A 27,105-nucleotide genomic window follows, 5' to 3' on the forward strand; every position below is an offset into this window, starting at 1 on the left:
TGGATGGATGGATGAATGGATGGATGGATGGATGGATGGATGGATGGATGGATGATGGATGGATGGACGGATGGATGGATGGATGGATGGATGGATGAATGAATGGATGCACGGATGGATGGATGGATGGATGAATGAATGGATGCACGGATGGATGGATGGATGGATGGATGGATGGATGGATGGATGGTGGATGGATGGATGGATGGATGGATGGACGGTGGATGGATGGATGGATGGATGGACAGATGGATGAATGGATAGATGGATGATGGATGGATGGATGGATGGATGGATGGATGGATGGACGGAAGCACAGGGGCACACACACCCATGAGCACTGATGTCAAGAGGAGCATGCAGGGCAGAGGATGGGCAGCTGGGAAGCAGTGGCACACGCCCCCACAGCCTGGCTGGTGCACAGCCAAAGGGAGTGTGCGCGGCAGCGCCGGCACAGCCGCCAGCGCCGGCGTGTGTGTGCAGGTGCTGCAGGTGCGCTCCCCCAGCAAGCCAAAGCTCGTGCCTGCCTGCCTGGCGTGGGCACACTCACCACAGGCAATGGGCTGGGGGGGTGAGGGAGGGTGAAACCAGCCCGAGGAGGGGGCGGCACTTTGGTGGAGGTGCTGACATTCCTGATTGAAAGGGACAGCTGCCTACACCACCGCACAGCGGCAAAGGAAACGGCTCTCGGGGAAAACAACAACAACAAAAGCACTAATCCTCAGAACAACAAAATATGTCCAACACTTGTTCTCCTGACAGGGGCTAAGGGGGTCATGGGGCTCCAGAACAGCTGGGCAAAGAGTTTCCAAGCCAAGTGGCCACCTTGTCACTGCACAGCGCGGGGTGATGGAGGAACTGGGACACAGCGAGGTACATGATGTGCTTTTAGCTGTGCCAGGGCACTCGGCAAAGAGCTCAGGGTAAGAAAGATCAGCCCTTCAGGACAGGAGGTCAATGCCTCCAGCTGAGTGTGCAGGTTTATGACCTTGGTCATCCCAAGTGGAATCCCTGGCAGGTGAGGACAGGCACCAGCTCTAAGAGCAGAGCAGGGGCTCTCAGATAACGTAGAGGCCCTGCAAGGTCCCACTGCAGGTGAGTTCTGGGCAGGTGATTCTGGCATGTGGGCAGCCTCCCACCTGGACAGCCCCGTGGACCACGAAGGGAACCTTGGAGCCCATAGCCCATCTCGATGTGAGAAAAGGGACAGATGGGCTGGGCAAAGGGCTTAGGCGCCAGGCAAGGAGGGAACTGAGCCCACAGAAACCCTGGGACACCAGAGCAGAACAGGCACAGCTGCTTACAGACAGGCTGGTCTTGCAGTTCAGGTTCTTCCCAGCCCACTGTGACTATGTCATGGGAAAACCTCTGAACAGAGGGAAGCCTCTGCAACTTGGAACAAACAGGGCTCCTGGCCCTCTGAAGATGGGGCAAAAAGGCTGCTGGCTCCTCCTTTTCTCTGCAGAACAAGGGTCTTGGTAAGAGTGAAGGTGCAGAAGAAAGCACAGAGACAGGCAAGAGCATTGGGAAGAATTACCAGTGATGGAAAAGAGGGTGGCACTGAGCCCTGAATGGGATAGGAAAGGGCATGGATTTGCAGGGCTATGGAGAAATTTTAAACCAAGGCATGGGCCCCAGCTCAATCAAAACTTTGTTCAGTAAAAAAGTTAATTGCTGAGGAACCAAATAAAAGAAACCCCACAGGCTGAAAACTGCTCAGAGTCTTTAATTAGCCAAAAAAATGAAAGTGGTTACAGGAAAATGAGAGTGTAAGAGGGGATCCCAAGGGAGTACTAAAGCTACTCCCCCTTCTCTCCTTCATCACCAAACAGCCCAATGTAGGGCCATGGTAGCAGCCTCTTTGATAGCAGATTTGGGAAAAGCATTTGGGGTTGGTTTATTTTGACTATCCAGAAGAGAAGAGTACCAGCCAGTCAAATTCAGATTTGAATCACACATCTAGTAAGCCCAGGGGTTCCAGAGCCTTCTGTTCAACCCTGCACCAGTGCCTGCCAGAAAGGCAGGGAATTCCCTCCCCTATTTGCATTGGGACAGCTGGTTCTCTGGCCCCCTTAGGGCCAAGAGAAATAAATTACCCCCAGGGCATATCCCTCAAAAAAACCAAAAACAAACAAAACAGCTACAGGTTCAAAGTAAAGGGTCCTCCATACACATGTACCCATTTCTTCTAAATTCCACCAAAAAAATCACATTTCTTCCTAATCCCTATACAGGCTGGCAACTGTCTGAACAGTCACATGGAATTCCAAGTGCCCAGTAACTTGCCAGCCGTTTCTGCTACTGCTTTTAGAAGAAAGCAAAGTGAAGATGAGAGAAGAAGTGGGTGAGTGGCTTAGCTCTTCTGCTACCCCTACACACAGTTCACACCTTGCCCCTTAAATCCTGCCTAAGGCAACTGGACTGGGCTTAGCGTCTCACCCACACAATTCTCCTCACTCTCCCTTCTGTGAAAGGCTCACAGTCCCTGGGGTGAAAGCTCTCCATTCCATACAGGCAACACACAGACTCACTCTATGCCCATGTGCAACGGGAAGGACAACCTGGAATCAGGGAGCAAGTACATAAGCTGTGAATGGCACTGGAATATGTGACCACCCCTAGGCGCTGGTAATGGATCCTGCAGTCAGCCAAGCCTTCCCCGAGTAATGACTGCATGCATGAAAATAAATACAAAGAAAAGGAAGACTCTCAGGAACAGCACACATGAGAAAATAACACCTTATGGAGGAAGCATCCAGCCCATCCTGATTTCCAGGCTGATTCCACCCTGCTCCAGCCTACCCCCTCTCCTGGGGCCTATCTACTGGGAAATCACAGACAATCAGGGAGGCTGTTCCAGCCAATTTCCTTCAGGGAACCTGCAACTTCCTCCTGGGACTGTCCTCCTGCTGGCTTATTCCTGCCTCACAGAAAAAAGTGAGGGCCACAATCTTACCCAGAACTGGCTCTACCTTTGCTCTTCTCTCTGAGGCAGCACTGAGGGTCACAAATCTGACACGCCGGGTTTGGGCAGAGGTAGCGAAGCGGAGGAGGGCTTGAGGAATGAGAGTGGTAACGGTAGGAAACAGGGTAAACACAGGCTCTATGCAAAGAGAGAGAAGGAGGGAGGTACTCCAGGAGGCTGTAAATTCATATTTGTAATTACTTCCTCATGTTTTTCAGCACTCCTCAGTCAAGTTTGATTAAAATTCCTTCCAAGGGAAGACACTCCATAGAGAGGGCTGCAATGGCACCGGCAGCATGTGGAGCTTGCAGAATTGCTGGGGAGGGCACCAATAGCAGCATTTTGGGAGCTGGGTACAGATCAGCTTCCCCCTCAGCACAGCTCCATGCCCTGTGGGAAGCCATCCTTTGGACACAGAGCACCAGTTCATGTCTGCTTGTTCTCACACTGTCAGTGTATGAAATAGGACATGGCTCTCTTAGCCCTCAGACACAGACCCGATAAGCTGTGAGACAGCTTCCACAATATCCTTCCAAAGTGCAGAGAGTGTCCTCCCAGGAGCGTGTGACAAGTTCCTATGAAACATATGCCTCAGCAGACGGGGGAAGCTTATGCTTCCTTCCACCTAAGAGTCCCTTCACAGGGGCTATTCTCCATAGTGAAAACCAGGGCTCAAGACATCACATCCTTGTTTGGTTATTCAGAGGAGAGAAAGCTCAAGACCTGCCAGGTGACAGTAATTCATGTGTAACAGAGATCCTTCCAAAAGAATGAAAAGAAAGCACAGTAACAGAGAAGGACTAAGGGAGAGGCCACTTTTGTCACTTCCAGTCCTAAGCAGCCTTGACACCATCCTTACTGGCCCTGTCATGGGCAGGGGTGGTCTTCCTAGTGGACAGGACAGTTTAATAGTGTTTCCTCAGGGATATTTCCAGGAATAGCTTCAGGGTGAAAAGCTCAAAAGCTCAGACATCTTCCCCTTGCCAACTCATAGTTACTAATAGTGCAGGGCATTTCTGTCTGATCCACTCCCATTTCTGCTGGCTGTAGGGATCTCTACTGCCTGCACTTAAGCAGATCCCAGGTTCCTGTGTTCTCTCTGTGTTCTTTGTCCATCCACAGTCAAGATGTTCATCCAGTGCTACGGCCAACTTCCAAACCACATCTCCCAGTCTCTGAGTCCTTCCAAGACCCTAGAAAAAAGGGTTTGAGTACAGCCAATTCTCCCTCCTGACCCTGACCCTGCTCTGCCAAGCTCCCTGCAGGAAGGGATGCTCCAGGACTGGGACTAGGACCACAGAAGGTAAACAGCATCAGGTGCTTTTTATTTACCCTCAATGCTGTGGTAAGAGTGAGACGAAGACATGCTGTTGGGTATCAGCCTTCGAGCTCCCTTCATGGCTCTGGGGAAATCATGATTATCCTGATGCCTAGTTTCTTTCCCTTCTCTTCCCCTCCCCTCCCTGCTCTGAATATCCGATTATCTTAGTGCTCATGTCAGTTAAGGGACAGACCCTGCAACAATCAGCTGAGTGGGAACGGCAGGTTCTGATGAGCTTCCTCTCTTACATGCCTCTGCCAGGGCACACACTTCACAGTTCAGCTAACCAGGAGACATGTGACAGGCAAACAAGTGATAAAACATCCTGTCTCGTGTTCTGGTTGCTCTCCATCATATGGAAGATACAGGTCATGGAGGTGACTCCAGCCAGCTCTGCAATCTTTTTGTGCTCCCTAACCAACTTTTGCCTGGCCTGTGTCAGAAGGACCTAAGGATGAGGGGAGGAGGAAGAAGAAAGATGCCAGCTGCACCTCAAATCCTACCCTCAGGACTACCACTGTCCTTGGAATAGAAGTGCAGAAAATTATGCTTGCTGCCAACTTGGACATGATCAGGCTGGGGAAGAGGACTCCTCCATGAAAAGCCCTTGCATGATACAAGCTGAGAGGTCAGTATGTCAGTCCAAAGCAGGGAGACCACAGAGCTCCTGTCTAAAACCTGCAAACACTGCAGCCTAAGCCATTAAGGTGCATTCAGTCAAAGGCAGATGAGCATGACTAAGCCAGGAGCTGCCCAGTCTTTGGAAGCTGCATGGTGGCATGCCTGCGCAGGCAGCACGGCGCAGGAGCGTGCCCAGGCCCCGCTGCTGCCCTGCTGCCTCTGCAGAGAACGTGCCTGGGATGGAGGGCGCCCATGCTGAGGAGCACACACTGCATCCAGGAGAGGGGGGGCATCCAAGTGTCCTGGGAGCAGGGCAGTGTGTCTGGATCACAGAATCACTGGGTTGGAAGAGACCTTTGAGATCATCGAGTCCAACCCATGCTCTAGCACCTCAGCTAAACCATGGCACCATGTTGTCACATCCAGTCTTTTCTTAAACACATCCAGGGATGGTGACTCCACCACCTCCCCAGGCAGGTGATTCCAGTACTTTATCACTCTTTCAGAAGAAAAAACCAACTTTTTCTTAACATCCAACCAAAATTTCCCTTGGCACAGCTTAAGGGAAAAAATTAAGACTGTATGCTCTTGTTCTGTCATTGCTGCCTGGAAAAAGAGACCAAAGCCACCTGACTACAACCACCCTTCAGGAAGTTGTAGAGGGTGATAAGGTCACCTCTGAATATCCTTTTCCCCAGGCTAAACACCCCCAGCTCCCTCAGCCACTCCTCACAGGACTTGTGTTCCAGGCTCTTCACCAACCTTGTTGCCCTCCTCTGGACATGCTCAAGAATCTCAATGTCCTTCCTGAGCTGAGGGCCCAGAACTGGACACAGGGTGCAAAGGAGGCAGCAGTTTGTGCTGCATGGTTGGAGTATGGTGAAGCAAGGCACAGCCCTATACATTGTCCTCCCCATTGGAAAAGTGCCCAGGAGGTGTATGGAGAGGGGAACCTTGCTGAGAAACCTGGAGGTGGTTTGTAGGGGGCTTTCAACTTCAGATTCATCCAAGTTTTGGAGTTAATTAATTTACTGTGGAAAAAGAGAGCAGGAAGAGCAAGAAAAGAGCCTTTGTACTTAGGCTGGGACAGACGCATAGGAAGTAATTTTGCAGAAGGAGTTGGGGGCAAACAAAACCAGAAAATAAAAATAATAAGCTGATTGATAAGCTTACAAGAAAAGCCACATTTAAAACATTCTTAATTCCTACAATAAACACATAGGGCGGAATGAGAACAGGGATGGCTGTCCTCAGACATCACTGCAAGAGACTGGGTCTGGTGCAAGCAAGACCTTTGTGCTGGTGGCTGTTGTGGATGGTCCTGTCCAAGCCAGCAGAGGTGTGTGAAAGAGTGTAGGGGAAACAGAGGAGAGGACACTAAAATCAAAGGCAGACACTCACTTGAATCTTCAGTCTCTCTCTTTTTTTTTTTTTTTTTTTTGTTTCATGCTTTCTATACTACTGCTGTTTTAACACAATCAAAATTACATTAGAAACACAACCGAGCGAGTCCCACACAACAATGGAAACACAACAGCACTTTGAGAAATCAACATCTTCCCACCCCAGTCAGCTGCCTTAGGAAAAACCAAATTATATGACACTGTGTGCCCCCACCCCCTGCCTTCATCTGCGTACCATCCACCCCCAAAACATCCTCCAAGTTTCTCCAGATTAGCAGGAGTTAAAAAGCTGGTTTTAGTGGTAGAGACATATTTAGGAAGGGATTGAATTTGTGCGTGGTACAGCCCATTCCCTTTTTATTAATAAGCTATTTATCACTGGTGTTGCTTTTAATGCCATTTTGGTTTAATGTTGTTAATGAAATATAAATACCCACACTAATGATGTTGGTCAGGAGCAGTGTGGGCTACTGGCAGCTTTGCAGGAGGGAGGCCAAACCACGGCTGTGCGTGTGAGAGGCTGCAATGGTGTGACTGCCAGCCCAGCTTCCAGGAGAGCTTCCCCACATTCTCCCACCGTGAGACTGCCCAAGCACAACAGGACGAGGCATGAGGTGGGATGGGATGGTGCAGGGCTGGCAGCAGATTTCCACACCACTCTGGCAGTCCCCCCCACCCCAAAGGTGTCTCACGGTCACAGCTCAGCTCCAGCACGGCACAGGACTGCTCCCTCTCCACCCTCTACCTTTTGAGACCACAAGAAGCCACCTGAGCTCAACACGTCTGTGTGGGGGACCCTGCAAGCTGCAAGGTAGCTCTCTCCAGATGGAAATACGTCGAGGCAGTCAGATGAGTTTTGCTGGCTTCGTGCAGTTGCCCCACTGGAAGAGCAATCTGCGGGCTCTGTGCTGCGCTCCCCCAGGGCAACACCCACACGATCCCAGCACCTCTGCAGCACAGGGATGCTCCAGCGAGCGCCCCAGGGCCGCCTGTGGCTCACACGGTGCCGGATGCGGGGCCTTGGGCTGGCTCCAGGCCCTGGCTGGGTGAGGTGTGTTGGGCTGGGGCAGGAGGAGCTCGCCTGGCTCCTGGGCGCTCCACAGCCACTGCCTCGCTCCCTGGGCCTGCTGCAGGCTGGGCCGGGATGGAGGAAATAAAGTGGTCTCCTGCCCCTGCAAGGAACAATGCCAAAAGCCTGGCCTTTGGCAAGGACTCAGAGGTTTGCTCTGGCTCTGCAGAGAGGGCTCACACAGGCCCCTCTCCATTAGCTTGTGTCTAGCATCGTCATGGGGCAGGGATTACAAATCCCCCTAAGGCGGCTTTTGGAAATCCCATCTTGCATTACCATTTGCATTACAGCAGCCCCTAGAGAGAGCTGAGGCCTGGGCACACTCTCAGAAAGAACTGTGGGCCAGGAGAGGTTTCAAGGCACTCAAAGAGAGTGGTATGGAAAGGCAAACTAGCTTTGGGACTGGGCAGTGGAAGAGGAAGGGGAAAACCTGTGCCCAAGGTCACTGCCCTGCCCAGCAGGAACAGCAGCTCCTGAAATCAGAAGAGAATCGGACCTTCACCACCAGGAAGTCTACAAGGCTCCAGAACAAAACCAAGCATTTTCTTCAGGAGCAAACTTCAAACCTCACCATCACCTGAAGACTCAGTGAAGATGCAAATTTGGAGAAAAAAAATGTATCATATTTTCTTGAGACAGTTTTCCTGATAGTAACTTTGTCTTGCTCCAAGTCGACCCTCTCTGCAAATCCCACTTAAGAAGTGTTGCCCCACAGAAATCCTAATTGAATGGGATGACTCAATCTAACCAAGCCCCCCTCACCCATCTACCACTCCCAGGCCAGGGGCACCACAGCCCCTGTGTTCTGCCATCAAATGAGGTGCCCTCTGCCACAAAAGCCAAACCATCAAATGTTTGCATAAACTGCAAAAAGATGCATCTCTCTTCCAATCCCTACCGACACCCATTTTTCTTCTGCTTTGCAGTCCCTCTCTTCCTCTCTCCCAGGGAGCCAGCGCAGAGGAAGCTACAACTGGTCTGCACTGGGAACTCTCCTAGTGCCCCTGCCATAGGGAGCACCATCAATTTACACTGTTCCTTTAAGATGTTATCTTTTAATTTGGTGCTTCCCTCTCTTCCCTCTTCAACTAACTGATTTATTAGTTTATATCTCATAAATTGTAACCCCTCACGTCCTCCTTCACCCTCCCAGATGCCATAAATCCCCTTCAGGGCTCTGACACCCTTCTGCATGTGGTGCAACCCCCTGCCCCCCAAAGTCACCTCTGAGTCCCCAGGGAGCATGGGGCTCATTTGCTGGGGGTTTGGTCTAGCTCGTCTCAGCAGCTAATCCCTAGGGTGGCTCCTGTCAGATTATTAATTAGCTAAAGCGGATCGGCCCTGGAACAACATGCGGTTGGACTTCAGATAAAACAGGACGGCAGAGGCTTGGCATGGAGTTCTTTAAAGGGACTTTGTCCCTTTTTTTCCTTTGCCTTCTCTGGGAGTGGGGGGAAGGAGAGGAGAAGGAGGTGGGCTGCTCCCACAGCTGCTCACAGCCCCCAGCACTTTGTCACCCTGGTAACAGGGCTGTGCTGCTCAGAGTGGAGCCAGCACAGCCCTGCAGGTGCAGAGCACACGAGTAGCAGGTATCATCTCCATCCTCACCCTGTGGCAGCTAAAACTTTTCCAGACATTAGAAGAGGTTTATGAGTCTGTTCAGAGGCATGCAGCACTGATCTGGGGGGGGTCTCACTGCTCCTCAGTGTCACCTCACTTCTGCTGTCCCTTGTCCTCTCGTTGCACAGGGGCCACGACCTTTCTAATGCTGAGAACAGGTTATTTTAAACAAGAAGTCATCCAGCTTGTGTGGCAGATTTTAAAGCTCCCTTTCTCATCCTGAGCAGGATAAAGAGTGAGTTGTCTCCTATGCATTACACTGGGAATCTGCAAGAATGAGCTGGAACAAGAATCAGCACTACAGATGCTGGGGAGCAGCTCATCTCTTTGCTCCTTTCCCACTTTGGATTGTTTTGACTCAAACCGATGAAGCTGAAATATCAAGTCACAACGGCACTAAACTTCATTACAAGCTCTTAACACAGATTACTTAATAAAAACCAGGCTGCTTTAATTGCTTTCCCCCCATTAGCATTTCTGGAGGGGAACTTTTTGATTAATTTGAAGATGCACATTTCTCCCACCCCTGGTGCTGGCCTGTGAACCAGACCTCCTCCCCACACCAGCACTGTCCAGAAGAGCATCCCAGAGAGAGCAAATTGCACCCAAATCCACATGACTCTGAAAAACAAAGGAACTAAGAGCCTGGATGAACAGATGGGAGTAATGGTGTGAAGCAAACAAGGGGAAGAAAAATCTCCCCTCCTTTCTGGTGAACCCATAAAAAGTGGCACAGGGGAATGAGGAAGAAGCAAACAGAGGAGGATAATGGGAGGACAGCCAGTGTGGCAGGGTTCAAAGAGCAAGGACAGAAGTTGGTAGGTCACTGACTTGGTGGGGTCCTGGGAAACACTTTCACCTTTCTCTGCAGCTGACAAAGGAGAAGCAACTCTGCTGGAGGGACATTGTGTGGATTTTCAAAACTTGGACCAAAAGCCTGAGAGCTCAATGCTCTCCAAATCCATGTGAAATGCCCCTGTTCCTTGTTCAGGCTCTGCCTGGCTACCTGGTTCTGGGGAAGGATAACTGTTTTTTCCCCCTGGAAAAGTCTCCCACAGGTTAGGAGCCTTAGGGAGTCAGGGACAGGAAGAGGAAGCACCCCTCATGGTCCAGCAGCTTCCTCTGGGCTGGAAAAGCCAGGGATACAAAAGTCTCATGGGCAAAGAAAGGAGCCTCTTGTGGGGAAAGCCAGAGCCCTAGACTGTGCTGCAGCAGCAGATGATGCCAAGCAGCTCTCCTCACTTTATTCCTGTATCAGGGATCAAGGATGTCCAATTCCTAGCTCCTCAAAGATGGATGTTGAGAGGACAAACTCGCTCTGCTCCACACCATGTGTGAGCAGCTCAGGTAGGATCTGCACTATTCCACTGCCAGATAGCCCTAGGTAAAACAAGTCTACCAAAAAAATCATTCCTGGCTTTTGGGGCAACTGGCTTCAGCTCCTGTTGTAACTAGCCCTGGCAAGGGAAGATGGCAACCAGGCTCCTGAACAGGCTGTTCTCTAGGTCAGCATACTACAGAGACATGGTAACCAAGTAGAAATTGTTCCTATGTGACAACTCTTGTCAACCTTGTAAATCTTCATGATTTTCTTGAAGTCTGAGATCTTGCAAGTTACGTAAGATTTTTGTTTTGTACAAAAATGTGTGCACAGTGCTATCCCTCCCTTTGCTCCCTCTGTTCTCCCACTTTCAGGGCACAACAACCTGAAATGTGATCTGTGTGCATGCTGAACCATAGAAACGTTGGTATTATTAAGTCTTATAATTGCAGGGAGGAGGAGAGTAGCTTTTGACTTCTGAAAGGACAAGGCTAGCAATATTGTTTGCTCATTTTACTTTCAAACTCACCTTAGTTTGTCCTCTCCCCTTTTCTCTTGCATGTTCTATCAACGTACAGCTTAGACAAACTCAGCAGCAATCACAAGAAAGACACTGGGACAGGTAAACTGCCCTGGCAAAAATCAGGATAGTTCTGCCGACAAGAAATGCAGCTCTGGTACATCAGCAGATGGCTCACCTGTAGCTCTTAATAGTTAATATATAACTGCAGTAATAGCAAAAAAGAGCCTCAGCACTACCACATAATTTGTCAGAGGCAATATGCTAAAACAGCCTTTCCATATTCAGCTCAAGTAGTGAGATAAGCCTCACCTCCAGCACTGCCCATGGGCTGAGCACCAGCTCTGGAATGAGCCCCAGCAGAAGACATCAGAGAACTGCTACCATTCACTTTACACTATTTGTTCATTTTTAACATTTTTTGGTTTTATCAACAGATTTCTATGATCTGCATTTTGAACATGCATTTCCCTCAAACACTCATGTGCATACTTAGCACTGATTGCTCCAAGTGTTTTCCAACTGGTTTTCCTTGAGGAACTCTGCAGGTTAGCGTCCCTGCTGGCTGGAGAGCTGCCTGGCAGAGAGACAGACAGACAGACAGACAATGTATACACAGGGGCTACGAGAGCTGAAAGTGCTCCTAAATGTTAATGGAACCCTGCAAACCCACAAAGCACTGTTATTATTCTTTCAGCCAGATGTTTTATCAGGGTGCCACAGAACTACTGCCTGTATCCCAGCTCAGAGAACTGCCGTGGGATCTAAGGACAGGAAGAAATACTGTTGGATGGTTAAAGGAATCAGAAGATCTGGCTTCTCCTCCCAGCTCTGCTTCTGAGTCATTATTAACATAAAATCAGGTTTGTTACATCAGTTAAGCTTGAGTAAATAAACCACGACTCATCACTGTGTTTTATTTTGCAATATTTCAGTGGGCTCCTCTCTACAAATAAACACTATTAAAGATCAGTGCAATTGCAGGTATATGGGGAAGGAGAGAAATGAAAGCATCTAAACAGCTCTAAAACCTTTATGAAGAGCAGGGCAAAAGCTCAGCTTTTTGGAGGAGAATGATTTTCACAGGACAAATATGTGAAAATAAGGCAACCCTTACTTGGGGACACTAAAATACAAATGAGTCATGCCTGCAGGTCTGACAGAGCTGATGGGTAAAAAATATTTGGATACATCTTAATCCCCTTCTGAGCAGTCAAGGCTGAAATCCCAATGCCACTGAAGTTTACAGTAAAACTGGTGCTTGTCCGTAGCACCAGGCTTTAACCTCTATAAATATAAATTTCAACTGTGAAAACAGAAGCCTTAGGAAGGAGACAGCCAACTTCATAAGCAGCAGCTCCAGGAGACTGAGGACATCACGAATTCAAAAGAATGACTGGAGGTGACAGAGAAAGCAAGGTCTGAACCCACGAAGGCCTGCCTCAGTCCTGTCTCCTCCAGTCTTCCTGAACATCCCTTTATCTGTCTGAATTTTTGGGGCAGGCTGGTCTCCAGTGTGACAGTCACCCAGGCAACTGCCATCCGCCAGGGAAGCCCTGGGCTTCTTAGGGCTAAGCTGCTCCACATACCCACACACGAGATTGCACCTAACTGCAGCTCAGGCTCTGTAGTCAGGCCTTGTTCAGCACTGGAAGGGATCCTGTTCAGCCAACTCCCTCACTGCTAGAACACATCTTCAGCTTTTGCCCCTCAAACAACTATCCCCCCTCGTGAGGAGGTGCAAAATCACCACTGCAGGGCTTCTGGAAGGGCTTAGGGCTGCCCTTACCTTTATTTCTAAACTGACTCATTCTGTGTCTCTCAAGACCTTTTAAGTGTTCTCACCTTGAATTCTGGCATCAAGGCCCTTTCCTGAACATCTGAGACCTTTCGACCTGCCTAGACCCCACTGGTGGACTTCACCCTCCATCAAAAGGTTACGGGAGCGTACGCTGCTATCCGAGCGAGCAGGAGGTGCTAAGGATCTTAGGGGATCAGTCTTCGGCCCCGTTCCCAGAGCAGATATGGTAAGGACAGCTCTAAGGCCTGCCAAGCACATGATCCTCTTTCCTCTCCTTTGACTTCTCCCCATTCAGCTTCCCAACGAAACATCTGATGGAAGGCCCGGGGGAGGCAGTCAGAACTGTCCAGTCTGGTTATGAGTGAAGGTCATTGATCCAGCGCAGACCAGGGATGCAGAAAACAGGGGAGGGAGGGGAAAAATCCCCAGAGAGACAGAAGAGACGGAGCGAGGGAGGCACAGGCAGCACGGGAATGAGTGCGGGGAAGGCAGCGGAAGTGGCTGAAACATGGTTTCACACTCCAAGACCCAAGGGCTGTTGTCAACTCGTCCTTCATGCTCACATCTTGTCACACTAGAGGTCAGGTCTCCCAAGCGTTCCTGAAGAGCTGAGCTAGCCCATATGGCAGGCAATATGTTAACAATATGGATCAGCTGCTCGTCAGGGCCTGAGCAGATGGATGTGACAACCCTGCTCTTACCCAGACAGGCTTTTAACATCTTCCCTCCCCTCTGCTCAGCCCTGCTGGAAGAGCTGTGCCTGGGAACTGCTGCCTCCAGCCCACCTGAACTGTGGGGCCACGGGCCAGGACACGCAGCGTGGAAATGCCTGCCTGGCTGTCCCTGGTGGAAGCAAGCTGGGCAGAGCCCCATTCAGAGCAGCTCCCTGTCAGGAACCGGTCCAAGCGTTTCTCCAAGGATAAGTGCTGCAAACGGAAAGGCCTCGCTGTAATCCAGGTATGTGCTATTAACTCCCAAGCAGGGTGATGCAGGAGATATATTCAGATATATGTATATGGCATGTTACCACCAGATGCCACACTTGACAGTCTAGACGGAGTTTTGTAACTGCCTGGGAAAAATTTCTCTCACAGAACATGTAATACATAAATAGATGTGTATTTTAATGGGCAAGTCAAACTCCTCCTGGCAAAGGTAGGCAAGTGGATTTCATACACAGGTGGGTAAATTTCCACAATGATTTTGCAAGGCTGTTTCATATTCCCCAGCCCAGCTCAGGATCTGAGCCGTCAGGGCTGGTTGGGCTGGCCCAGCTGCACTTCTGTGGAAGGCAGTGTTCCCATCTCATTGCCTTTGCAGCCGTGCCCATGCAGTAATCCCAAGGATCCTAGCAAAAATAACTCCATCAGTCCAAGCTAACCCACAAATTTAGCTTTACTTTAGGGTTTAAATGGGGGGAATATTTTGCAAATTCAAACACAGAGCAGATATTTCTATTCCCTATCCTACAATTTTTTTAGCCTTTCCCCCCCGCATAAAAGCCTACCTTCATTAACTGAACAAGAAAACTCCCTCCAACCCTTATAGCTCTAGGACTAAACAGTCAGCTTGTGCTTATAAACAGTGAAAAAGCAATCACAGCCTAGGGATGGGCTCTGGAGAACGTGCAAACAGCCTCTGTAGCCCAAAGTAAATTGAGCTTGTTTTGAAAGTAGAAGCCATACAACTTGCTCTAGGGCAGAAGGCTGGAACACAGGGATTTCTAGTCCAAAGCACGAGAGATCACAAAGCCACATGCCTGAAAGGCTAAATGTATCTCCTTCACTGCAGTGATGTTTGTAGAACTAGGGGGACCTCAGAAAACAGTTGGAGTCCAGGGAAATATTTCTATTGTCACTAATGAGCTACTGTCCCTCAGGAAGCAGCCCCAGAAGGACACTCAGCAATGCACCCAGTAGGTACTGGGAGGAGACAAATGTGGAAAAGGATAACTGATTTGCAAGAACCTGAACCACAAGGATCACTTCAGCATTTAAAGAATTCCTGATGTATCAGGAAATCTCCTCTTACCTTCTCATCTTAGAGGTTCTGCTCATCCCAGGTCCAGATCAGATGGAAAAAAACAGGGTTTTCAGTATCAGGAGCTACACAAGCAGAAACCCGTGACAGGGGTCACAGGAAAAGCTCCTTGGTGATGAAAAAATCACCTAGAACCTATGAGGCAGCATCCTCAGCACTGTGTTTTCCCCCTGGATGTTGGGCCTCTCTGGAGAGGCACACAAGGGTGTTTGGTGGAAAATTCACCTGCTGCAGTCAAACCTGGGAATTTGTGTTTTATTTGGTAAAACCTCAAGGCTCTTCATGTTCCTTTACCTTATTCCCTCAGGCAGAGCTCCTATTTGGGAAGCTTTCTTGCCTCTGGAGGCCTGGGATGGCACTGCTCTAAAAGGGGACACAAGCACCAGAGCAGCTCACACAGGGATAAAGGCCAGAGTTTGCTACATTAATAGTTCAAAACCAGGCTTTCCAAATAAAGCATGCCAGACCCTGGAGGTGTTTCAGCACGAGGAAGGTGTGGGAAGGCACAGCTCACCCATATCCCATCCTGAAGCACACTCTTTACTGGCAGACTCACTGAAAGCACTCAGGTCTGTAGCTCTGAACACATGGCAAGAGCTAAGACCTACTGAGCCTTAGAGTATCATGGCTGCTGTTCTTTCAGGTAGGGCTAGGGCACTCAGAACATGAATAAATTCCTCTGTGCCCCACACAGCCAGCAATGGAGAGGGATTGCTGGAGCCCCAGGCTGACATCTGAGTCCTGAGACTATTCTCATCTCCCCTCTTTTCAGCCAAGACAGTCCCTCTACCCACACCCTTCCAGTCCAGGTCTCAGCTGCACCTGCAATTCACAACAGCTTTGGACACCCTGCTTTGCCCAGGTATCATTTATGACACAAAAAATAGAGGAAGATGATGATACAGAATCCCCTCAGGCACTTCAGTTGCTGATCTTCATTTATTCAGGCATCACCAGCATTTAATGATGTCAGCAAGGCATGGAGATAGCCCCTGACAATGCCTCTCTGCCCTACAGAGCACATATAAAGTCATGCAAAGGCCAGACACAGCGAGGATCCTCAGCCCCTTCCACCTGCAGCAGTATGGCAGTGCCACAGGTACCTCCCAAATCTCCAACCCATTGAGAAGAAATCTGGTATCCTACTGTTGTGTCATACCTGTCTTGCAGAGAAGCTGTGATGGCAGCCAAGCGGAGAAGAAAGTAAAAGAGCTTTTAGAAACAGAGTCCCACCCCCTCACAGCTCTGAGTTACCCACCGTAACCACAGACATCCTCAAACTCCTTTTGTGAAACAAGTCAGTCAGAAACTGTCCCACACAATACTAACCCAGGGGACTCCTGGGTGGATTACTTAGCCAAGTGTTCATACTGCACAGCAGCTCATTGGGAAGAAGGAGGTGAAGAGAAAGAGCTGCTCAAAGCAGCACCCTGCTGTGTCAGCTGGGTGGCTGTACAGAGGTGGGCAGTGATGGCAGGGGTAAACCCAGCCCTGCTTGTGAGCCAGCCCAAGCCAAAACAACAGCCCACCATGCATTTACCACCTGAGCCACTGCCTTCCCACTGCTCTCTCAGACTTCATAGGCTAGCGATTTCCCAGTTACTGGAATGAAAGCTCTGGAGAGCCAGAATCACTCCCTCCAGTCCTACTTCAGTTGGAGCACAGAAAAAAAGCTACTACCTTGCATTGAGAAGTCACAGGCTTCAAGGTCCATTCCAGTGTACAAAGCCAGGACAGAAGTCAGGTTCTTTGTTTCGGAGGTGGTCTCAGGTGAAGACAGTGTGAATTAGATGGCCTCCCTTCACTTGGTGAAGTCTCTTTTCCCTGAGGAGAGTTTCAAAAGGAAATGAATATTCCTTACTGAGCAGTACCACAGCTCAGGTGAATCACGAGCACAAGCAGTGACGCCAGCCTCGAATGCTGCAGCCACCCACAGACCTGAGCCCTTGGTCACACACAACAGGCCAGCAGGGCAAGGCACTTCATGCCTCCCGAACACACTGCATCCCATCTCCTTGCGTGCCACGTGTGCTACTCAAACTCTAAAGCCAAGCTACAAACCACCCAGGTGACTACTTGGTGGGCTGTGCACTCCAACTTTCCCCAGAAAATAAATCCAGGTCAGTCAGTGGCAGAAGCAGCCTATAGTAAGCAACTTATAGCCAACAGCTTCTACCTGTAGGCAGCTGAGTGTTCCTGCCCACGTGAGCCTGTGCTGCCATCCCTCCTCTGGGGGGAATCCAGAAGCACAGAACTCCTTGTCCACCCCCACATCAAATCTCATGCCCAGAAATGTTACACATACAACCAGATGAGACAAAGGAGAATTATTATTTGCAGTTTAGTGAGGCCCACAGTAATTAAGGGACTTGTCAAAGCTCTCTTGGCAAATCTGAGGCAGAACTGGGAACTACAGCTAAATCTCTCAAATTTTGGTTTAAGAGCTGGACTGCAAAAATCCTGTGCTCCTTGGCTGTATATTGCTACCTTTGCAACAGGTTTGACCCTTCTCCCTGCTCTCCCTAGACATTTAAGACAATTCCCTTCTACTCTTGCATTGAAGGAAATGAACAAATGCACAGATAAAAATAAAATAACTTTTACCTCACTTCCAAAATTATAAAATGTCTTAGCTCCAACCTTTGTCAGAAGCTCAGAAGCTTCAGGCTCTTCTATGAGGTGGGATTTGTAGACTGGAAGGTTCTGTTGTTGGGTTTTTTTTTTTAAATTTCCATTGGACAATAATAAAAGAAGCAAAACAAAAGAGGGCTGTTGAGATCAACTTGTGATAGGTGTCTGGCCAAAGAAAATGGAGCCAAAGAAGTCAGAACCCTGAAACCAGCAACCTTTGTGTCAATTTAGGCAAATATTGTGGCGTTTCCATGGCAATTCCTGTTTTGAATATCCACTACACTCACTTTTTAAAGGGCTTTTCCTGTTTGTGTTTCAACTTCAAAACCTGTAAATATTTTCAGCCTTAACACATCCTGACCTCCCCCAGCCCCTGCAATGAGATGCTATCAATGCTCTGTCATGAGGTCTGCTGTCTGCAGTACCCCAAAGCTGTGAAAAGCCATGGCAAAGGCAGGGTGGCAAGCCAGGAGAGCCGGGCACACAGAGGCTTGCCTGGCCCTTTGGCACACCCTCGGTGCCAGCCCCCACAGCTGCAGCTCCAGGAGCTCCTTCCACGCTTTTCCACTGATGAGTGAAAAGAGCAGCCGCAGCCATCCCGCGCTGAGCATCAGCCCAGGCCCAGCAGCCCGCAGCAGGTTTTCCACCAGGCTCCTTCCATGCCACTCTGCCACTCTGGCTGCCTCTGAGCTGCCACTCCAGCTGCAGGTTCTGCTGGGAGGCTCTTCCTGAGAGGCTCGGGGCCAGCAGCTCACCCAGCCCCAGAGCTGCCCCTGCCCTGACCCGCTTCTCCTCCCGTCCTCCTGCCTCAGCCGAGCTCAGGCCGTCAGTCACGCTGATTTATGGATTGCTGCCTCATGTGCAAGGGAGAATGAAGAGTCAACCTTGTCCTCACTTGTAACCTGGGCTCGGCTGTAAATGCCCTCAGCAGCAGCCTGCAGGTCCCGGCTGCATTTCTCCATCCCTGCTCCACCAACACGGAGCCCACGGGGAAAAGTCCAGGGGAAGGAGCCCTAGGCAGGGACTGCTGTCACCTGGCACATCCGAGCAGCAGGAGCCTGCTGCTAACCTTCTCCCCAAAGAATAAAGCTGCCCCTGCATCTAATGCTGGGCTGGAGACAGGGGGGATGTTTGGCATGCATGGAGGTGCATGAAAACACCTTCTGCTGCACTTCAGAGACACATGAAGGACTTTCATCCCCAAGTGTGAAAGCTTCAGACTGTCCTGCTGGAATACAGCCCTTCCTAGCAGCCATGGGAGTGCACTGGTTAATTTTGAGTTTCCTGGCTGCCATGGATTTGTGCCAGGCCTCCAGTGTTAGCTTAGTGTAATTTTTGGGAAGTCAATTTCCTTTTTTTTTTGTGAGTTTTTTTTTTTCTGGACAGTTTTTTTTGGGGTTTTTTTGGGTTTTTTTTTGTTGTGGTGGCAGTTTTTGTTGGTTTTTAATTTTTTTTGTTTGTTTTGTTTGTTTGTTTTGTTGCTGGGGTGGGGGTTTTTTTTTGTTTTGTTTTTTGATTTTTTTATTCAAGGTTCTTTCCTCTTTTAAATGGAAAAGTAGAAGCATTTGAATGGGTGTCAGGATAAGGCTAGCCATCTGTGGGCTGTAGCTTCCCAAGAGCATTTTACAGGCACCATGGCACCTGCACAGAACAGAAATGGTAACAAACACCAAGTGACTCCACAAATGGTTTTGCTGAATGCCCACAGAGGCAGCCTCCAGGAGCAGTCCTGTCCTCACAGGAGCATCACTCCTTGCTCCTGACCCCCTTTCCTGCAGTGCTGGGTGCTTCTGATAGCACCAGCAGATGATGCACAGTGCCTGCTGTCCTGGCCAGCTTCCAGCTCAGGTAATTACATCCTACAGGAGTTTCAGCTGGATATTTTATCCCTTCTTCACTTCCGGCCCTGCGCTGCTTCAATGGGAGTTGCTAAAACTCTATCCAGATCCACCCCGGACGTGAGTGCATGGAGGGAATTCTGGGCATCCCAACAGGTCCCAAGAGCCTGGTGTTTCAGCAAACAACCTCTAAAAAACATGTGACAGCATACCTGCTTGTGTACATCCCGTAACACCCCACCTAAGAACAAGGTGCTTCCAACTGCCCTACCACACCAGGAACCAACAATTTCTGCACGCGTGTACCAAACATTGCCCAATGGAGCAGGATTTGGGACATGGACACTGCCTCCTGTCCTTTGCTACAGCGAGAACTTTCCTTCCATCGTCTCACAGGCTTGGCAAAATTAGAACTTGTGGTGGCAGTGATGTGAGGCTGAGCCACAGCTGCTGGTCAGCCTTTGTCAGTGGCATTACACGCTGCAAGGGATACAAGTGATTTTGGATGTAAAGGAAAAGATGTGCCAGGTTTAGAGCAGCCATGAGGATGCGCCGAGGGTCCGTGACAGGCCAGGTGACCAAGTGTCAGTGAGCAGGGTGACACTCTCATTGACACTCTCACCAGTTCCTGCCAACACGTGCTCCAAAGTACAGCAAAGAGGAGGGTCTGCCTCCCCCCCTGAGGGAGCAGTGTTTTGGCATGGCCACAAGAATTCAAAGTCCTTCCAAGCTGTCCAAGACATTTGGAAATGCTGTGCTGACCCACCCTCCACTCAGCACAGCCCAAGAGTCCCCAGGCTTGTAAGTGGGCTCTACCTAACCTCTGTTTTGTGCCCTCTTTGTCTTATTCTTTCAGCAGATTCTGCACCAGCTGCTCACCTGGTGTAAAATCAACGCAGTTTCGGTGGCTTTAGTGAAGTCATGCCAATTTAAATGAGTTGAGGATCCGGCCCTCCAAGTTACTCGAGTTGCCAGTTCTTCCTTTGGATAATCCTGAGGGTGATTTCACAGCAAGCAGCAGCACAGGCCCAGCCAGCCTGGCAGGATCAGCTGTGCTTTCCTACCTCCCCTCTACCCCTCCACCCTCCCTGCCCCAAGTCAGGCTGTCCCTGCTGAGAGACCCTGCTGCAACAATGCTGGACCCATCATCATCTGCTTTGTCTACTGAGTTTCCTTCTCTCTGTTGCTTAATTAAAGATAGACACAGCACAGAGTAAATTACTTTCCATCAGGGCTTTCTACTTGCTTCCTGCAGGAGAGATTTTGCCTTTACAGGGCACTATGTCACACTTTGCCAAGTATTTGGAGAGGGTGCTGGTGGCTCGTCCAGAAGCAAACCCCAGTGAGTTTGGGTTGACTGTGAAACATTATGGCTTTATGAAGAAACTAAATACTGCCTTTCCCTCTCTCTACCCTCCAAGAAATGCAAAAAGCCCATCACTGCCTGGCAGCTGCTGAGTGAGCAGCCACAAATCCCTTCCTCACCCCCAGTTCCACTGCTGTCCTGCCACCCCCACCAGGTCCCAGGCGCTACAGGCACAGGGAACACGGCAAGGCTGCAGCAGGCACTGGATGCACGAGAACTTTACATGCTCTGCCCTCACAAGTCCTTTGCTATCCCCCCAGAGCAATTTTCTAGGCAACAGCGTGGTTGCGTTCCCTCCTCTATCTCCTAATAAATATCATGCTAAGCAAGATGAGTATCTTCTTCCCAGACCAAGCAGCATGACCCACTTTCTGAATCAGGGCAGATGCAATTGGGCCCTGGAGTCCTGGACCCCTCCCAAAGCACAGAGATTTTGTAACAATTACAGCAAGAAGCAGAAGGAATAGCAAAGTAAAAACTGATCAAAGAGTGCAGTGGTGGGGTTGAAGCTGTGGGGTAAGTACTGCTCCTTGCCATCCTGTGCTCTGACATTTTCCTAGGACACCAAGGCAAGAGCTGACATTCACACATCTCTCCTCCACTGCCCTACATTCCTCAAAAGTAACAGGTCCAATTTAAAATTATGGCTATTGGCTCAGGCAAGCCAACTGTTGCCCTCCTTGCACATCCACTCTGATTCTTCCCCTTCTTTTCTCCACTCTGCACAGCAGAGCAGGAATAAAGGAACACAGGATTCACACTGCAGCAGTGCCAATCCCCCCTTGCACAGAAATCCCCATACAAATATCCTACCCAGCCCCAGTGACAGCCTTGGGGCTTTTAACAAAGCAGCTGTGCCCAACGTCCCAGCATTGACATCTGGCTTGTGGGCCAACTTCCCAGTGGTCCAGGAGCTTGCAGGGGTGTCACTGCCTCTGCCCCATCACCCCCAAGTCTCTCATGACCCAGAGGTTCCAGACCTGCTGCTCATAGTGGGGAGGCTTGAGCTGGGATCCTTTACAGGTGCAAAAGCCCTTGCAGAAGACTCGTGCTTTGGGCCAAGAGAGGAGGTGGCTGGATCCTGATCCCAGCAGTACCATTCTGTTTGGAGATGCTCCATTTTTCCACAGAACAGCTCTGTACTTTCCCAGATGTAGATGGGATCAGATGATGACCCAATGAGCATGGAAAGCAATTGAAATGAGGTGCATGAACACCAGTAGTGCTTTCATTACTTGAATCCACAAAGAAAACTTCCCTCCCAGGGGTCTCCATGGCCAAAAAGCATATAGAAAATCCCATACCAAAGAGGACAACATGCCTCCAGACTGAATCCTGGGCCATACTCAGCCCTTGGGGCACACAAATCCACGAGCATCTGTGCCCTGGGGTGCTGGGACACCCACCAAAGGGTCACTGCCCTGAAAAACTCAGTGGGAAACTCACCTGGGAGTGTCAGAGCAGAAACCCAGCACTCTGAACAAGATGAGACTCCTGTGCCAGGGCTGCACAAACAGCAAAGACAGCACCCAAAGCAAGTCTGACAGACAGGAATGACAGGCAGGGAAGGAGCCGCTGTCACACACTCGGGAGCCCAGAGCTGGCTCTGGCTTCCAGACTCTGCATTTCTTCCCTGCTCACTGCCTACCTGCTGGAACACACCACCAGCCAGCCAGCAGCACAGAAACACACACTAATGTATGTATGTGACCAGCACCAACAGCTGCCTTTGATGTTTGACATGGTGAGATAAAGCAAAAGTAACTTTTAAAGGATTTCCGTAACATTTTTTCTTCCCAGTTAAATAAAAGAATTTTGAAAAGAAACGGAAAAAGAAGACCCTTTCACCCAAACTTCAGAGATAAAAAGAGAGGGAAAAAAAATCTTCATCTTAATTCAAAATCCTATTTGATGTGTCGTGGCATGAAAATGTTTTTCACTGCATTTTTCCAGTGTGATCTCATGCACCCTGCAAACGGGGTACGCCCAAAACACCAGGTATTTTATGGGACACAAACAGAACACAAACACACAATTAAAAAAAAAAAAAGGGATTGGTAAATATTTAAATTAATCTGAGCTGGCATCTGTGCAGCCTCCCCTCCCAGAGAGAGGGATGTTTGCAGCTTTGAAAAAAAATAAAAGTGAATAACATGACCTTTTCCTTCATGTTTGTTAGCTCAGTGCAGCTCGGTGAGTTGGGGCAGCCCAGGCACCTCCCAAACGAAGTCCAGCAAGTGCAGCTGGGGCTGCTCCCCTGCCTGGCCCAGGGGGCTGGAGGGGACAGAGCTGGTGGGGACAGAGCTGGCGGGGGAATTGCTTCAACCTGTCTGCAGTCTCACGCCGTAATACATGGGCTTTGTTGTGTTTGGTTTGGTTATTTTTTTTTTTTCTTTCCAGTTTAATTGTTGGAGGAGTTTATGAAGCTGTTTGCCAAAAAACAATCGACTCCAGGGAGCCAGCTTACACAAAAAGGGTGTGCCGGCCGAGCGAGGCTGCGGAGCCATGGAAACCACCACCTTTTGCATTTGCCCAGGTGAAGCCAAAGCCTGGTGGATGTCTTGTGAAATCAGCAGGGATCTGCAAGGAAGTGAATCACAAACATGCAACTGTGCATTCGGCGCTCAGAGCGGTGCTCCTGCTCCCCAGCACCACGAGCAAGGGCCAATGCCCACACCTGAGCGCTGCTGGTTTATCTCACAGGTCACACAGACACACCAAAGAAGGCACAAGGTGCTCCAAGCAGACCTCCAGGTCAGCAGGGCAGTGCTGCCCAGCACGGTGCACTGGCAGAACTCACCCAAATGGCTTTTTGACCAGGCGACTGGGAACCTGCCTGCACAAGTGAAAAAGGGCACCCCTGCAGCAAAAAAAAAAAAATATCCCAAAAGCAGAGATCATGCTTTAGGTGCTCGATCTGACCCGCAGGAGAGCAGCTGGTGGTGGTGGCAGGTGAGGGGACAAGGGGTGTCCCCCCACATTTCTCTGCAGCAGTGGAATATGAGGACTGTGCCACACAGGAGCCCGTGTCCAGACACAGATGAGCATTTGGGAGGGAGATGTTTGTCTTGTGGGTGGCTGGAGAGGGACCCTGGCTGCATTCTTCTCAGTCTTAGAAAAGAAAACAGAGAATTCCTCAGGAGCACTGGCTGCTGGCCTGACTGACAGAAAACAATCCAGGAACAAAGCACCAAGAAGGGATTTTACAGCCACCCCAGCTCCTGTGTGTCTGCTCCAGACACCACTGGGAGAATGGAAGAGTGCTCTGAACTGTGGTTCTTTTCAAAGGGGCAACATCCATTATTCCCCACTGCCAGCTGCTGAAAGCTGCATTTCAGGTTACAGGATTTCAAACACTCTCATGGAACACACACAGGGAAGTGAGCAGAGGACAAAGCCTTACCAAGCCAACTCCTGGACAGAGCATTGTGTGACATATGGTACAACCTGGAGAAACTGAGCAGGCATAGAAAATCCACTGGAACAAAGTTCAAGGATCATCCTCAAAACCAGAACTGGCCAGATCCAGGTGAGAAGCCAGAAGTTTCTTTGGCTGCTTTGACTTCAGTGTGCTTCACACTAACAGTGGGATGATTCAATCCTGACACTTCTCTTGCATGAAGCCAAAGGTTCCTGACCACAAACCCCACCAAGAATTACTTCCTATGCTCCATGAACCCTGCAGAGAGGAGTACTGACCCCTCAGCACAGGAGAGATGAGGCAATGACCTTTCCCTTGGTGCAGGGAAGGAGGGAAACCTTGCAAAGCCCATCACTGCTTTTAGGATTCCTGTTGGCCTCCACACATGTATTTACATCAGATCCAAACGTGTCACCAAATACAATGACCTGGCTTTTTCCCATTGATTCCCTGGCCATTCCCCAGCCCTTCATTCTCCCCTTTTGTTCAAGAATCCCAAAGGAGGTGCCAGACAGACACTCGTGAATTGCTGTCTAAGTGGAAGTTCCTTGGGGTGACCTCCCAGAGAAGGCAGAACTTGTGGCTTGGGGCAGGACTCTGGAAGAGCACCCAAGACTTCCAGCCACTCTGCACCTCTGAGCTGTCCCCTGGCCTAGCCCATGGCCCCTGCAGAGCCCGCTGCTCCCCAAGGGCAGCTGGAAGGAACCAGGGGAGCTCCCTGGTCAGGTTCCCCCAGGAGGGACCGTGGGAAGGGCCCAGCAGATCCACAAAGCAGGAAAATGTCGGCAAGGCTTGGTGCGTCAGCCTTTCTGGCATCGACCTCCCAAACTCATTCAAATATTTCCCTTTTTTTTTTTAATTTAATGTTCCCTATAATTCATCTGTCCCAAAAGGTAATCAATAGAGGCCGTAATGAAAATTTGAGCCATATTTTATGATCCGCTGCAGGAGAAAGGGCCACATCAGCAGGACTAGCCTTGGCTTCCAGCATCATTTCTGCGTGCATTCACCTGCTCACCGGCCAGATTCCCTCCTCCGTGCACCCCAGGCTGCTGACAGGGGCAGGCCCTCCAGGATAAACTTCCACCCTTTCCTCCAACTTCAAACAGCTGCTGCTGGATCCACAGTTGAAGACGTACATGAGGGGGTAAAGGAATTTCCTACAGATTGCAAAGGGCCCTGACCCCATGGCCCTAGGGAGCCTCCAGACCATCCCTCATATTCTCAGCTCTCAAACAAGTCCTATGACCCTTTACCAGGTCCATGGGGATATGATATTCATGTAGCCAGATATGAAGAATTACTTAAACCCATCACAGTAATTCCAGAATCCCTGGCATGTCTCTCAGCCAAGCGGGGCTTTATGCTCCTCTTCTCCCAGACATGAGCACAGTCACTCATGGGGAAAGAAGAGGGATTCCCCTAGGAACTGCCTGAGTTAAGAGCCTGCTGTGCTGCACTGTAGCCCTTCAGGGCTCCCACCACTGACAGTAAAGACCAAAAAAGCACCTTTGGCCTCCCTGTTTCATGAGCAGTCACACAGTTGCAAATGAGCTCAGTACTGTCCATTCCCAGACACTGAACATTAGGAAGCACAGGAGCATACTCCACAGCATCACTCCAGCAAAACACTCATCTCTTCTCCCTCCTGTGCACTATCATCTGGGTCTCAGTCCTACAGATACATTCAAGCTTTTGAATGGTTTGAAAACAAAAATCTGAAGTCCCAACTTTGTTGAACACCGATGGTAAAACAAGAAGAGAAACGCTGCAGGAACCTAAAACACATTCTCACGTTTACCATAAAAATCCATGTCGTCACTAAGACTGTACTCCTCCATATTTAGTTCCAGGGGAAGCTCAAACAAACACAGCTACTTCCCTTCTTCCTTTTGGGCAGAAATACTACAACTAATCTCAAATCTATCAATTTCATTATAGAATGTATTAATTTAGGAGTCATGCTGACCTTGCTTGCCCAACTGGGGAGTGGCAAGGAGAGGCAATCATGTCTCAGTGCCACCTACACACGCTGCTGTGTGTTTTTCAATCCCCACTGTAAATCCTACAGCACCCCAGAACACCTGGATCCATCCTCCCGGCACACACTGGCAGGCTTGCTGGTTTTGCACATGGATGCAGCCAGGGCTGCACGAAGGCAAAAGCCTCGCTCGTGTTCCGGGAACCCTTCTCCATCTGAGATTCCCAGCAGCAGGTTCCCTGTCCTCCCTTTAAAGGCTGCAGCATATTTCATTGCCTGAAGCTGCCGCATCTGCAGGGAGCCGGAGGTAACAAAACCGTCTTTGATTTGGCCAAGGGAAAAATATCAGAAGTGAAAGGCCAGAGTGAGGAATTTATAACAGCAGCTAAGGCAGCAAAAATACAAGTGCCTGACCAGAAGCTGCCCTCCTTCTCAGCATGTCATGTTGTTTAGCTTCCCATGTGTCTTGAAGGGGCAGGATATTGCAGAGAGCCTAGCCAGAACCACCAATTTCCTACACACACCAGCATACTGACACCCTCTCCAGACCCCTGCACAGCATCAACCTGGAGGCATAAGCTGCAATCCCAGGGAAACCTCTGCTCACCCAGAGGTGCAGGTGGGAATCTTGTACAATATAATTGCTCAAGACATTACTTAAAAAATTATGTAGCACACCACTGTGCAGGTATAGTGATGGTAATTTACCTCTCAAGGTAGAAATGCCCTCTGTCAGACGGACAGAGTGAATCCCCACAACCAGCAGTAGCATGAGCAACAGCCTAACATTCCCACCTTTCCTTTCTCATGGGAACTTGGAAATCAACCACCCTTGTTTAAAAAACAGAACAAAATAATCAAACCAATTGCTCTTTGTGCTACATAAATTAGGTGACAGACTTGAAAGATGTGGGACTTAAGGGCTGTGAATCCAGAGAACATAGATAAGCAGCTTCGTGCTTTAAACTTACACTGGAAAGGAGACTGAAATCCCAAGCAGAACTGGGAAAGCACTGCCTGCCATCTCTGAAGACCTGTGTCAGCACCATGCAGAGCCATCCTCCTTTTTAATCCAGCTGCCAACACAGCAGTGATGGAGATCCCTGCCTGCGAGCTGACGGAAAAGCACGCTGTAACACGGCTCTTGTAGTCACTGCTAACTTGCCCCAGATTTGAACTGGTGACCC

At 49.7% G+C, this 27,105-nt stretch overlaps 1 protein-coding gene across 11 annotated transcripts in view; it reads right to left on the reverse strand.

Moving 5' to 3' along the window:
* Nucleotides 1-27,105, reverse strand: part of CASZ1 (castor zinc finger 1) — a 191,841-nt gene that overhangs the window by 139,154 nt on the left and 25,582 nt on the right. For 2 of the 11 annotated variants that reach the window (XM_085558392.1, XM_085558386.1), the window contains exon 1: nucleotides 16,362-16,502. The exons of 4 other annotated variants lie outside the window; for them this stretch is intronic. The gene's annotated coding sequence lies outside the window, so the exon portion shown is untranslated. Of the gene's footprint in view, nucleotides 1-2,956; nucleotides 3,097-16,361; nucleotides 16,506-27,105 lie in introns of those variants that run through there. 5 more of the 11 variants (XM_085558393.1, XM_085558387.1, XM_085558395.1 and 2 more) reach the window with 3 other exon arrangements.

Source organism: Lonchura striata, chromosome 21 (genome assembly GCF_050655825.1).
Source record: "Lonchura striata isolate lonStrDom1 chromosome 21, ASM5065582v1, whole genome shotgun sequence".
NCBI classification, from domain to species: Eukaryota; Metazoa; Chordata; class Aves; order Passeriformes; family Estrildidae; genus Lonchura; species Lonchura striata.